The following is a 15,572-nucleotide window of genomic DNA, read 5'->3' as shown; positions in this document are numbered from 1 at the left end:
AGAAAGGCCAGTTTTAAGAGTGTGGCTCAGGTGTATCCTGGCAATGACTCAATCAGACATCCTTAATATGGTGTCATTGGGCTAAAGAGTAGCCAGGGGAGAAAGAATTTATTCAGAGACCATTAAGGAAATATTATCGATGCTAGATGTCTCAAACATGTTATAAATGGGGAATTTATACTTTTTAGAGTCTATGGAGGCATTTTCAATTCCTAGATGAAGGCCTCAGTCCTTAATTTTGTTAATGTTCTCTACCCACTCTCCACCTTTATAATGGATGAGGGAAATGAGAAGTTACTTTTCATTGAACTGGCAAAAGGTCAGGTAAATTCTTCTTGGCTGGGCAGTAGGCTAGGGAGTAAGGCCCAGTCCAGAATCACAGTATTACCTGGAACCAGTCATTTAGCCTTGGCATACCTCTAACATGAGAGAGTTTGGGGAATTATTCACAAAGAATTGACAGTTAAAGCCAATAATAGTTGAAGAAGCCACTGTGAAAGATGGAATGCAAAATTTCCTCTGTGAAATGTTACCCTAATTATGCTGATCTATAGCAAAGCAGTATTGTGATGATTAACTCATAAAATATAATGATAAAGGTTCTTTGGAAACATAAAAGTGCTGTAGAAATATTAGTGAGTCATAATGATCAATTATGGGGAAAGAAGAGAGGACAGAGTAGAAAATGATGAAGCAGGCTGAGAACCTGGGTGAGAGGTTAAAGAGGAACCAATGAAAGGAATGTTCAAGAAGTAATTTAAAATGTTAAAAGGGAATTTAGGAGAAGACAGAGTAGGAAAATTCCCTTTATAAAGGAGGCCAAAACAATGATAACAAGGCTAACTAATGGATGTGCTTCTGGGCTTGGAATGATGGAGACCTGGATCCATATCCTATTTCTAACAATAATAATTATGTGGCCATAGAAAAGTCATTTAGTCTCACTGAGGTTCAGCTTCCTCATCTGTCAAATTAAGATAATAAAACCAGTAGAATCTGTCTCCCAGGATGGTTATGAGGTTCAAATAACATTATGTATGTAAAAGTATTTTGTAAAACTTAAAAAGCTCAGTGTAAGTTATTATTAGTATTTGAACGGGTAAATGTGATTAGTGATTGAAATGAAAGTAATACTAGTGGAAATAGGAGGAAAGAGACACTTTTCAGGGTTCCTAAGAGCTTTTTATAAAAAGAAAGTAACACTACATTAGCAAGGAGGCAATATATTTAGGGGATTTGAACGTTACAGAGAAGAGCTATCAACTGAAAAGGCAAATGACACAAAAAGCATTTTCATTTTGAGATACACAAAAATTATGTGTATAAGGGAGGTTTTTTAAAATGTAATGGGATGAGGACATAATGATTAAATAGGAAAGAAAAAAAAGGAACTCAGGAATAGGAAATGCTCATTTCCCCAGCTCCTACTTAGCACAATGCCTGGCTGGAAATACGTTTTTATTAAATGCTTGTTGATTGATAGATAGAAAAGAAGAAAGAAGTTACCATAAGTTACTTTATTAATGGTTGAAAGAAGATTTCAGTAATCAACTTGAAGTATAGCTACTTCTCAATCTATAATCACCTAGCTTATGAATATCCTTACACTTAAGAAATGCTGGCTCTCTTCCTGTTTTGTGTACTTCTGAGCACACTCTCTCCATTTTCAACCCAGCTAAAAAGTGAGATAAAGCTGAATTTGAAACCATGGTACAGTTGTAAAGGTCACTAGTCCAAAATAATATTGTGGCTATATGGAATAATATCATGGGCCATATATGAGTGGTATCACTTTTGAACAGTGCCCATCCAAATGTGTTAATAAAAATTGGGGAGGGAGAAACTTAGAGAGAGGCCGCAGGAGTATCATCAATCAACCAATCGATAGGCATTTCTGCCATTTACCTTGCTAGGGGCCAGGAATACTTAAGCAAATATTAAAACAGAAGGGTTTACTTTGTTATGGGGAGAAAAGAAGTACATACATAAGTATATATAGAATAAATGTAAAAAGAATGAATATTATCAACATTGGAGTAGAAAAGTCTCTACAATTGGAGATTTTACCTTAAAAATGAATTTTCATGGTCATTGGAATTTTTGTACAGAAGAATGTGAAAATTTCCATACTTTTTACACCTTAAAAAAGTCAGACCTAAAATGAAGCAACCTTTAAAATTGTATTGTAACCAAGGCATCCAGATGGACCAATAGTCTGCTAGGTAGGGTGCAAAGACCCCACATGATCTTTCATTTAACCTAAGTGCTAATGAAGTTTTCATAAGTGATTGCCTCAGAGTCATAGCTTAGGGTTATTTTAATTTCCTGCCAACTTGGTGGTATAATTCCCCTCTCTTTATTGTTTGCTATTGGCTGCTATTTGCTTGTATTGTATTTCCTGGCAGTACCTGGCCTGGATTGTGGTTGGGCAATTTTGCATTGCTAGCTCATACACTCCTGTAAAAGTTTCCAAACTCTTTAGGGGAGATTTGCTGGGATTGCAATTTCCTAGGGTTAGACAGTTAAGCCTGTCTCCCCTTGATGTGTCCATGTAAATCCCATTATGGCTGATCAGAGCTATATAAGGCACTATAAAATGGAGAGCAGACTCCCACAGGGGGTGTTTGTCTCTCATCTCTGTAAACCATTGAATGTTTTGCTTAGAAAGGATGCAAGGGACAAATTTTTCTTTTCTTTTCTTTTCTTTTCTCCTCCCTCTTTCTCTCTGTCTCTCTCTTTTGCTGTATCTCTTTAAGATCTGTAACCTTTTATTTTCACTTTGATAGTCACTATACGGGGGTATTATAGAGATCTGTGGAAACTTTAAAAAAAGGAACTCTGGTCTGATTAGCAAGGGAGCAGGAAATGTGGCCTTAAATTTCTTTTAACATCTTTGCTCTCAAATTGATAAGTATTTATGCAGCTCCTGTCTCTGGAGGGCAACTGAAAACATCAATCCTCAGCATCTCTGCAACATTGGCCGTGTGCTCGCCATGTCACAGCGTTAGCTGTTGGAAATCGGTTACTATGGTTACCACCTATAAAAAGGTCACCTTCAGGAAATTCTTTCTGTATGCAGGATAATACAGGGATAATGAAACTTCCTGTAGGAGGGGATAAAGAACAGACTTCATTATACAGGCCTATAATTACCTAGGTGGTTTTGGAGGTCTGTTTATTGTAATCAGTGTTCTATATGTCTACACTTAGAAATACATCACTCCGATGTACTCTAAAGGGGAGCTTGCATAGCATGAGTGCTAATGTTCCTAAAGGGGAAGAAAGCCACTGCAGTGAATGGAGGACTGCAGTTTGCTTCTCCAATGTTAAATGTGTTCTTTTAATTGTGAAGTATTTAGCCGTTTTTCTCCATCAATAAGAAGCACTTTCACTCACGGTAACTAGTTTCCAAGATGGGTTGAGTAAGATTCCTTCAATCATTTTTTTTGGCAGGTATATTCAGCTATCAATGAAGTCAGAGCTGCAACTAGGACAGGGTGACTGGGGCTTTTACCCAGAGCTTAGAATTTAGGGAGTCTGTTTCCTCTCCTCATCATTTCAGCACCTCTGGGCACTCTGCCACTTCAGCACCATGAGAATCCTGTGCCTTGCACCTGCTCCCCATTTGCTGCCTCCTAGGGGTGTCCCGGTTGACAGCTTCATGAGATTATTGTGCTTCCATTTTACCTTGCCCTGTCTCATCCTAGGAATTTTCAGGAAGGACCACAACTGGTTGGGCTGAATTGTGTTACACACCCTATCCTCCTGGGGATTAATCTGTGTATTACATTGACTGGAGCAAACTTTTTTCTCCTATATCCCATCCCATTTCTGGTCTCCTTTAAACTTCTCTGGGCATCAAGATTATACTGCCACCAACCGATGACAACCGTTATCTACAAATAAACTTGTGTGTGCGCACACAATGAGTTTTCCCTGGATGCCAGAATTGCTAGTTGTGGTTCCACATTCGTTATCTTCTCAATGAAAAGGCCTTAAAACAAAACAAAACAAAATTCTTAATGCCTTAAAGTTCTTGCACATCAGCTAGTGTCTTTTAGTTCCAGTTTACTTACATACTTTAAATAAGTTAGCCCTGGAAAGAATCTTAGACATCATGGAGCCCTAATCCCTCATTGTATAGATGAGGAAATATAGTCATAGAGAGAAGTGGCTCACCAAAGATCCCAGAGGCAGAAAGTAATGGAACTATGTAGTGTCCAAACACAACTCCAGGTTTTCCGCATGTGTGAGGGCATGGAGTAGCTTCTAGAGCTCCAGACGTAGAATCAGGATAGATCTAGGTTCAGATCCTTCCTCAGATATGTACAAAGTGTGTCACTTGGAACAAGTTCTTTAACCTCTGTGAGTCTGTTTCCTCATCTAAATAATGTGAATAATAATAGTACCTATCTCACAGAGTTGTGAGGATCAAATGAGATGAAATAGGTAAATAGTGTTTTAAACTTTGAAGTACAGTAGGAATGATATGTTGGTATTATTAAGCTAGACAGGAAGGCTTCTGGCTTTCTTTCCCCTCCATAGAATCCCTTAAAGCTTACTCTGTGTGCTTGACAGAATAATACATTTGATCACAATTAAATACCTGGCTGTAATTCAGTTTTGTCTTTATTATGTGACCAAGAACAAGAGGAGGCAGCTTGAGCCCTTTGCAGAAACTCTCCGTTGAATTACTGTCTCCATGCTCCAGCTTGGGCAGTGGGTGCCCACTGATCTGTCATATGAGAAATGCTGTCCATCTGTGTAGACTGCTTGCATGGAGTCCTACAAGACATCACCCTGGGAGAAAGGCTTCACTGTGAGTGTGGGTAGCAGTATGTCTATGTGAAACCTGGGAGTAACTGATGTAACCCTGTCCTTTTGCAGAATTCATATAGCTGGATGTGGACGTTTTCTAATGCAGGTTAACAAAATGAGCTCTTTTAATTATGTTAGGCTGCAAAATATTATGAGGTTCTTATTTGTGAGTGAAGTCTGTTTACTTTTGGGGGCAAAAAGAGGGGAGAGTCTGTTTTAGCCTACTAACCAGCATGAAGACTCCCTGTTTTGCTCATAATCTCTTTAAATGAGACACAGATGCCCCAAAGCAAGACCACACATGAGGGTCTGTTGCAGGTCATTTGGCAGGATTTCATTTAATATTCAATTCCTGGCTGCTGGTTATCTCTGGTAAATAGAAGGCAGGTACATAGTGCTAGTATACATTCAACTCAGCAGAAAGTGGAGTATATTAAGCCTAGAATTCATGGAGGAGGATTTTTTCTTTTTTTTCTGGAGATATAAATTTGAGATTGATTGGAATAGAGGTGTTAAATGAAGCTACATGAATACATGAAATTGCTCAGGCAGAGAATGCAGAAAGAAGAAAGAACTATTGAGATCTATCTATCTATCTATCTATGTCTATCTAATTTTATCCATATATCTATACATACAAATTAAATATATACACATACCACTTTGGGAGTGGGGAGAAGAGTATGAACTAACAAAGGAGAGGAAAATTAATAGGTAAAAGATTAACCTAAAAGTTAATAGAGGTTGATTCTCAAAATTAGATCAGACATCCTTCAAACTTTACATGGAAATTTGATATTATGTCTAACATGAATAAGTAATCCTATAGACTGACAGGCTAGCCCTTTGACCCTAGCTCTTCTAAATTATCACGTAGGCTTCTAGAATCCTACCCCGAATTTGGATTTATACTCAAGCCATTTTGCTTGGTTTCCAAATGATCACCCCCAGTTGACAATACATCTTTCCTGACTTGAATCAATGACATAAACTGGGAAGCCCTCAATTGACATCTTAGTCTGTGTGACTGAATATAACTCCCAATGCAGGTTGGGAAGTAGCTGGATACAGAGGAAAGAGTGATGACACTTTCCTCAGAGGGTTTGGATTCAAATATCACTTCCAATAATTAACACCTTCTAACCTGGGACAAGCCAGTGGACCTCAGTTTCCTCATCTGTGAATTAAGGGAGTTAGAGCAGATGGCTTCCAAGGGTCCTTCTATTTCTAGATCTGTGATTTTAAATTTGACCTTCACCTCGCAGTATTCTTCTGGGTCTTATGTGTGGTGGGATATTGTGGAGGAATTGCTGATGGAGAAGATGAGCCGGGAAAAACAATTTAGAGCTAGATCGCAGAATCTAACCAGTCCAACTTTCTGATTTTATGGATGAGGAAACAAAGACCCAAATCACTGAAAGACCTTGTCTGAGGTTAGTAGATGACTTATCAAGGTCACCTAGCTAGTAAGTTAGCAGGTCTGGAATTCAAACTCAACTCCTATTACTCCAAATCTAGTGCGCTTTTCAGGGCTCTAAGTTACTGCAATATTTGAAGAGAAGTATGTTTGATTCAGTTTAATATGATGTGTCATATTTTTAGAGCACCTTTAATATCTATGTTCTCATTTTAGCCTTAACCCCATCTGATAAGGTGGGTAGGTTACCTTTGCCATTCTAGTAATGGAGGTAAAGTGAATTATGCAAAGTCTTAGAGTAACACAAAGACAATGAAAAGTAGGTATTAGGTCTCCCACTACTAAACCATATCAGAGGTGTCAGGATTTCCCCTATATCTTTTATAATGTTCTAGATTTTATAGAGGGCAAATTTGCCCTATTGACCATATAAGACTTTGTCCTGGGATTTTGCAGTTAAATAACAGTAAACTGCAGCTAGACATAGTATAGTCCATTTTTAATATTGCTTATTCCAGGAGCGACAGACTCAGGCAACTGACTACTTCTTGGCTCTATTCCCTCACTGGAAGCTTCTGTCTTTGTCAATATCTTTAGCCTCTTCTTTTAATAACCAGGGATCATCCTTACAGCAAATGTCTGCTGCATTCATAATCTTTAGACTATATATTATTCCCCAGACAAAAGCAACAAAAATTTCCATTCTGTTCCCCTTTAATCTTTTTCTTGTTTCTCCTTTCATTAAAAACTTTTTTATATAGGAAAAAATTGAAAACACATATAATGGGAACCCAGAATGATGCTAGTGTCTCAGTGTACAAAGTTTTATATTTTCAGCTTTGGTTGATACAAAAGAACCAATCACCCACAAATCCTGCCATCTAATAGTTACATGTGCCCTTGAGCCTCCTCTGCATTTTATCTGGAGGAGTGAAATTGCATCTCCTTAGGAAGAGATCTGTACCATATTGCATCATCACCATATTGCATGTTTACCTGTTACAAAAATCTTCTCATTTTTCAGGTAGGATATATCACTTTGCAGATGGCTGGGAGGCTGCTTCTTTATCTTGGAGGAGGGGGTGTCCAAAGAGAGAAGGATTGCAGGCAGCTTAATGCTATATTTTTAACACTGATTTGGGGAAATTGAATATTTACATTTCTATGTGCTTCTATGAGTGAATGAATGAAAACATATTTATTAAACACTTACTATATATATCAGTAACTTTGCTAACTGTTGGAGGTACAAATACGAAAAGCAAAACAGTCTTTGTGCCCAAAGACTACACATTTAGGGGAATGATAGCCAAGGAGGTCTGAGAATTCATAGCATGGATAGTAAGTAGGGCCATAGAGTAATTGGTTTGCATATCCTTTACAGGAATGGATGGTAACATTGATTTGGTTACTGTTCCCAGAGCTAGAAAATGGAGGTAGGTTGGGATTAGACATAGCGTGAAGGTAAGCAGGTTCATTTCCTACCTAGCCACTCTCTTCATAATGAGGGCTTTATAACAATCTCTAGAAATCCATCATCCTGCAAGATCACATCAACACTGAAACTAACACCTTCTCAGTATCCCCTACTGCTGGGGTCCTTCACTCCTTCTGATTGGAGAGGGCAGAGGTTGGACATCAGAGAGCTCCTGCTACATCCTCCACTTAAGGAGAGTGTTCAGGGCAGCCACTGACAGTCATTATTTCCTACCTGGCTAGAGGACTTCATCATGCCCAGGACTGCCACTCTCCCTCTGGAACTTTACCCTATGCCCCTTTCTTGCTTTCTACCCTCTTATATGTTGTAATGTGCTTCTTGAGGGCAGGGACTGTATTGTGTTGTTGTTCAGTTGTATCAGTCTCGCCGACTCTTTGTGATCCCATTTGGGGTTTTCTTGGCAAAGATATTTAAGTGGTTTGCCATTTCCTTTTGAAGTTCATTTTATAGATGAGGAAATTGAGGCAAATGTGGTAAAGTGACTTGCCCAGGTTCACATGGCTATTAAGTGTCTGAAGCCAGATTTGAACTCAGGAAGATGAGTCTTCCTGACTCTAGACCCAGTGCTCTATCCATGGCATCACCCAGCTTCCCTAGGGACTCTTTTACCTTTTTGAAATATCCCTAGTGCTTAGCACAGAGCCCGACACATAGTAGGTGCTTAATAAATGTTAATTGCCTGACCAGAGAACAGGTAATATACAGAAATCTCACAAATCAGGAGGAATACAAGGACTTAATGTGGGAACTTGAGTGCCAGGGGAAAGGCCGAGGAAGTAGAGTGAGATGGAACTAGAGAGCAGTGTGCTAGATGAAGATGACAACGATAATGACGACTAACATAATAAAGCACCGATGTTTGCAAACCCCCTTGCATATATCATCTCATTTGATATGAAGGACTCTCACTAACCCTGAGGTACAAAATCAAGTTTTGGTTGCACCATACTGCCTACTGAGTGAGTACATAATCTATAATGCCGATGAGCATTCACTAATAGCTACTAGTTAAAAAAATAACATGGATTCAAACAGTTCGTGCAACCTTTGAAAAGTTTCTTTTTGCCAAATTACACCCAAGGCTCTTGAATACTAAATGGATCTCATTGAATCCTGTTCCCTACAACCATTTTAAATTTGACCTTCACCTTCTGGGTGGCTTTTGTTCATGTGCTCTGTCTGATAAGTTTGCCAGAGTGCATCCACCCAATGTGCTGGAGGTCCTCCTCACTTTCTCCCATCATCACAAGGGCACCAAGGCTGTCCTCTGGTTGTCCATTTGTTATTCCTCACTCTCACCGCATGATCACCCCATCTTCTCTTCATGTAACCAGTCTGTACAGTGGATAGGATACTGAGTCTGGTGTCAGGAAGAAGCACAAAATGAAAATGACAATTGAACAGAACTATGGCAACAATTAAAGCAGTAGCAGCAGCAGCTGTAGCAGCAGCAGTAATAGAAATGATCTAAGATTTGCAAAGTGCTTTACAGATGTTACCTCACTTTACCCTCACCGTAACTTTGTGAGGTAGGTGCTATTATTCTCTCCTCCCCCTCATTTACCTCAAATGATGTCATTGAGGCTCAGACTTTTGGAAGGGAGATCAGTTAGAAGACTAATATGATAGTAGTGACAAGGAGAGAGAATGGACCTGTTCGGACATCCCAGATGAAGAAACTACATTGAGAAACGAAAGTCAGCTCCTTCTCTGCTGCTTACAGTTTTAGAGAAATGCCTGGAGCACAGGGAGGCAGCAGGCTAGTTAGAGCTCTGAGCCTGAGATCAGGAAAACCTGAATTCAAATCCAGTCTCAGACACTTAGTAGCTGTGTGACCCTGGGCAAGTCACTTAACCATGCTTGTCTCAGCTTCCTCATATGTAAAATGGGCTGGAGAAGGAAATGGCAAGCCACTCCAGTATCTTTGCCAAGAAAAACTCCAAATGGGGTCACAAAGAGTTGAATATGACTAAACAACAACAACAGAGATGTTAAATAACTTATCCAGGTTCACAGTGCTAGTACGCATTGCATAGTAGAATAGAGCTCTGTCTTATCTACCCACTTGAACCTAGGTCTTTCTGACTTCAAGGCTAATTCTATATTCACTATCCTATGCTGCCTCTCATTTTGTAATTGTCCAGGTGCAAAATGATGAGGGCTTGAACCAATCTGGTAACTGTGGGATTGAAGAGAAAATTAAACACAAATTTAGCAATTTGAAAACTCCCAAAATTTCATAAAGCCCAGAGCTTAAGCAGCTAATCTAAGTTCACACTGATAGTACGTGATGTGATATTTCCACCTGAGTTTTCCTCACTCTAAATCCATCAGTCTGTCTCCTACTACTATTACTACACACACACACACACACACACACACACACACACACACACACACACACATACACACACACGGCATACTATAACTGTGTTTCTGTATTTACATGTATCATGAGGTGGTATGTTTAGAAAGGTATATTTTGAAAATCTGATTTATCCAGTAGATGTAGCCATGTGCTAGTCAATAAGATAAAATGGATATGATAGGTGTGTTAATCAGGGGTGAAAATCTAGGCCAATGTTTGTTTCAACAGTTCAATCAGCAACTATTATTAACTGCCCTCTCTATGCTGTGTTAGGCCTTGGGAGTACAAACACAAATTTAAAATGGCCCTTGTCTTCAAGGAACCTACTTATATTAGGGAAAATAACATGTATACATATAAATCAGTACAAAATACATACACAGTAAAATCAAAATAATTTGAGGGGAGAGGACTACAAGCTAAGGGGACCAAGAAAGGTCTCACGTAGTAAATAGCACTTGAGATGGGTTTTGAAGTAAACTAGGAATTCCAAGAGGTAGAAATGAGCAGAGAGTGTACACCAGGTGTGGGGGATACAGCCTGAGCAAAGCCTTGGAGATTGAAAATGTAACTTCATATATAAGTTACAATAAGGAGGTCAGTTTGGCTGGAACAAATAGTACATTAAGAGTAGTAAGGTATAATAAGGCCATTAGGAGGAATATAATAAGGCCCAGGAGTAAGGTAGAGTAAGATAAAAGAAGCAAAGGTAGGTTGGAGCTACATCTTGAAACGTTAGATGTCAAAGAAATGAGCTTGTATTTTATTCTAGAGGTAATAAGAAGTTGCTGGAGATTTTTTCAAACAAGGATGTGACATGGTTTAATTAACGTGTGCTTTAGAATATTACTTTAGTAGCTATGTGGATGGAGAATCTAAGAGGAGATGGACTTGAGATAGGGGAAGAACAACTAAGAAACTATTGCAATAGGGACAAGACCTGTGATTTCATTAATATAGTCGGAATTCTGATAAATAGAAGTGTATGTAGACTAATTTTACATATGTGTATAAAAGGTATATATGTCTAATGGTAGCCATCTCTAGGGCAGGATGGAGGGATGGGAAGAAAAAAATAATTTACATGATAATTTTATTGTATATTTAAAAGTAATAGCAAGTTGGATACAATAGAAATGCAGTTTCATGTGCAGTCATCTTTTTAATTATAATATGTTATAAAATGCTTGTTTTATTCCATAAATTAAAAATAAAATAAAATTTTAAAATATAGGTAATTCTCAGATGAGCAAACTTCTATCCATGCAGGTTGTCATCTTGTCTGCAGCTTCTAATCTTACAGAATTGCCTAGAGAGTGCAATGAGAAGTAAAGTGATATGCCTAGGGCTACAGAGCCAGGATGCGTCAGAGGAAAGACTTGAACCTGTAGCTTCCTGGCTCCAAGGCCATATGCGGTAGTCTAGCTGCTGTTAAATGATAAGGAGCTGGACAAGGAGAGTGGCTGTGTGAAAGGAGAGAAAAGTAAATACTAATTAAATAGTTTGTTTGAAAACATCTCCTGGAATATTATAGAGCACAGTAGTTTCCATGACACTTAGCTGGAACACTCATTAGGAGGAGTTTATCCTTTCTCAGGCCACCATTGCCACTGTGTGATGCATCCTCAGACATTTAGTGTGTGTCATGTCCACGGCTCTCAAGTGTGCTTTAAGAGGAACTAAGCTGTCAGAGCAATTGTTATTAATGGCTGTTGTACACCGATGTAACTCAGGAAACGGGAACACCTACCTGCATGAAATTTTAGATTCAACCTGCAGACTACAGTCGTAGGACAATGTTCAGAAGTAGTCTTTCCCTTAGAAAAAGGTAGTAGGACTTTTGAGAGACAGCTACCAAACCCCCCCACCTCAATATGCAGTGTTCCTAAGGGGTTGATGACTCTGGAAGTAGGAATCATCTGTGATCACTATAATAAGTAGGCCTTGAGGAGAACACAGTTAGCCCCTACTCTACCATCAGTGAGAATGTACTTTTATTTTCTGGCATCTGAGAGTAGCCTATTTGTGTAAAGGGTAATGTCCCTGGTGGTTAAAGACAATAATTTCTTTCTACCTCCACCCCCCAGTATCTTGTAATCTGGAAACAAAAGCTGAGTCCTTAGACTTAGTGTTGTCCTAGACCAGTACAATACAGCATCATAAAATACAAATATTTAATAAAAACTATTTGTATGCCTGGCATTATGCCAGGTGCTGAGAGAGATATAGAGTTTGCATGTGAAGTTCCTGTCCTCAAGAAGTTACAGTATAATAAAGGGAGAAGATACCAACCTAGATTGAGGCAAGAAAGAGTAGTGGATAGAAGCCAGACTTGGAGTCAGGAAGACCTAGATTCAAGTCTTGCCTTTGATATGTATTGGCTGTATGATCCTGGGCAAGTTACTTAACCTGTTGGTGCCATAGTCAACTCTCTAACACTACAAATTATGAAAGAGTTGCTCGTCATCATAGGTAGAATCTGGCCTCAGACACGTACTAGCTGTGTGTCCCTGGGCAAGTCACTTAACCCTGTTTGCCTCAATTCCTCATCTGTAAAATGATCTGGAGAAGGAAATGGCAAACCACTCCAGTATCTTTGCCAAGAAAACCCTGAGTGGGGTCACAAAGAGTTGGATATGACTGAAACAAATGAACAACAGTATAGGTAGAAGTAGTTTATATATTGACTTTCCCGTGTTAATGAAATATTAAGCCATTGTCAGTGATATTTGAAAGATCTTAGAAAATGGAAGAAGTGTTATACAGCTAAAGAATGTTAGATATCTGAAATTTCAGAAAACAGAAGAGGACAGAATCAGCAAAATATAGGCCAGTGAGCTTGACTTTGATTCCTGGGAAAATTCTAGAATATATTATTAAAATAATGATGGGTAAACCATCTATTTAGGGAAGTATTAAGAAGTCAGCAGGGATTCATCAAGAATAGGTCAGGCCAGACTAACTTCATTTCCCTTTTTGACAGGATTCTTGAACTAATTAGATGAGGGCAATGTTTGGATATAGTTTACTTAGATTTTACTTGATCTTCTGGCAAAGTATCACATACTATTCTCATGGGAAAAATAAAGAGGTATGAGTTAGATGATTATATAATCACATGGGTTCAGAACTGTTTGATCCCAAACTCAAAGAACAGTTGTTAATGGTTCAATATCAACGTAGCAAGAGATCTCCAGAAGAGCACTCCAAGGAGTCTGGGTCTGTGCTATTTATCAGTAACTTGAATTCAGGCATACATATATGGTATGCTCGTCCTATTTGTAGGTATCACCAAGTTGGGAGAAGTTGTCAGCATACTGGATGACAGAGTCAGCATTCAAAATGATTTTATAAGGCATAATATTAGGATGAATACATCAAGATAAAATTCAACAGGGATTATTTGTAAAATTATGCACTTCGGTACAAAAAATCTTTTTTGAAAGTATAAGATGGGTCAAACGTAGTTAACAGTTGTTCAAAAAAAGATCTGGGGATATATATGGACTGCAACTTCAATATGGGTCACCAGGGGCAGCCCGAATAGCTAACATGATCTTGAACTGACTTCAGGCATAGCTCCCAGAAATGAGCAGGTGGTATTTTCATTCTACCATTTGCAGACATCATCCAGAGCATTGGGTCCATTTCTGGATGTCACAGTTAAAGAAGGACATTGAATCAGAGAAAGGTAAGTGGGGTGATGGAAGACCAGTTGGAGAAACTGGGAAAATTTATCTTGGAGAAGAAAAGATTCATGGGGCACACATTAGCTATCTTTACATAGTTGAGAGGCTACAGTGTAGAGGAGGAGAATCAGTTTAAGAACTTGCAGATTTCCTTAGGGAAACCACGTGGTGAAATGCATAGAGTAGCAGGCTTGGAATCAGGAAGGCTCATCTTCTTGAGTTATCTAGCCACAGACACTGTGACCCACTTAATCCCTTTTTGCTTTGGTTCCTTCTAAAATTAGCTAGAGAAGGAAATGGCAAACTACTCCAGTATCTTTGCTAAGAAAATCCCAAATGGGGTCACAAAGAGTCTGGCACACCTGGAAAATGACTGAATAACAAACGACACTCTACTTAGCAGTAGGGATGCTGCCAATATCAAGGGGCCAGAGTACAAGCAATAGCCTCACTAGAATGGTGGTTTGTGGGTAGTGCCACCTGGTGGCTGAATCATATACAAGTCTTCCTAACTGGTTAATCAATTAAGAAATCAAATGAATTGGCAATCTGATTTTTCTCTAGGTTGAAGAATGCAAGGAAACGACCCTAAAGTGGGCAGCTATTGCTCCCACAGCAAACACTCTGTGGACTCTATACCATTTTCATAATAAAATAGTAACAATTAGCAGTTTTGTAGTACCTTAAGGTTTACATAGCACTTTACATGTTTTCTCATTTGATCCTCACAATAGCTCTGTGAGGTAGGTGCTACCATTATCTCCATTGCACAGATGAGAAAGAGGCTGAAACACTAAATGAATTACTCAGGTTCACTCAGCCAGTAAGTATATGAGGTAGGGTGTAAACTTGGAGTCTGATCCCAAGTATAGCATTCTCTTCATTGTCACCTAGCTGCTGCCTTTTTCACAGAATAAATTCATTAAAGAGTTAAAAGACAAAATTCTCCATGAGAATATGAAGTTGAAGTGATGAAGGTTAGGTCATTAATGACAAGGAGAAGAATCTGGAAAGTCTTTCTGGAGGAAGTTTTATTGGAGTTGGGGTTTAAAGAGTGAGTAGAGATCTGTACTTGAGGCTAAGGTGACTTTTACTCTAGCATTCTGTGAGTATGGACAAGAACTCTAAGATGTTTCTGTGGACCACTCTGTTCATGTCAACAAGCACAGAACAGTTGAGGAGTGCATGAGTGTGAGCATGTGTGTGTGTGGGGTGGGGTGGGGAATGTTAGGGGCAGGGAATGGGGAGGTGAACTGTCCTGTAACTTTTAAGGTTATCTTTCACATTATTTGATAGTTTTCCTCTCTTTTTTCATTGCTCAAGATCTTATCTCAACTTACTCTCAGGTTGATTAAGGGAAATTTCCTTGCAAATCTAGTCCATATGCTTTCCTTCTATAAGCCAATGTCTTTAGCTGCAGAACTGACAACTCCATTTCAAATTTTTTTCCTCCTAACTTGAAAATCTTGGCTGTGACATAAGAAAGGGTTTCTGATTACCTAAAGAGAGATCCTTGTCTTGCTGTCTTCTTGTGCTTTGTTGTGTCTCTGCATGTATGGGAAAGATGTCACAGACCACTGCAAATTACTGTAGGGGTGAGGAAGCCTCTGGGGAATGAAGACTTTGCCTGGAGAGATCAATGGCATTAAAATTCTTCTCAATTTGTTGGCTCTGGCCAAGAGGCAATGGACTAGATGAAAGATCCTTTGAGAGAATGTTGCCAGGTCAAGACAGCTGGGAACGTTAAAATAGAATCTGAATAGAACCTTCTTGGAAAGTAAG

This window comes from Trichosurus vulpecula, chromosome 1 (genome assembly GCF_011100635.1).
Source record: "Trichosurus vulpecula isolate mTriVul1 chromosome 1, mTriVul1.pri, whole genome shotgun sequence".
Classification (NCBI taxonomy): domain Eukaryota; kingdom Metazoa; phylum Chordata; class Mammalia; order Diprotodontia; family Phalangeridae; genus Trichosurus; species Trichosurus vulpecula.
Note: the sequence above shows the minus strand (reverse complement) of the source record.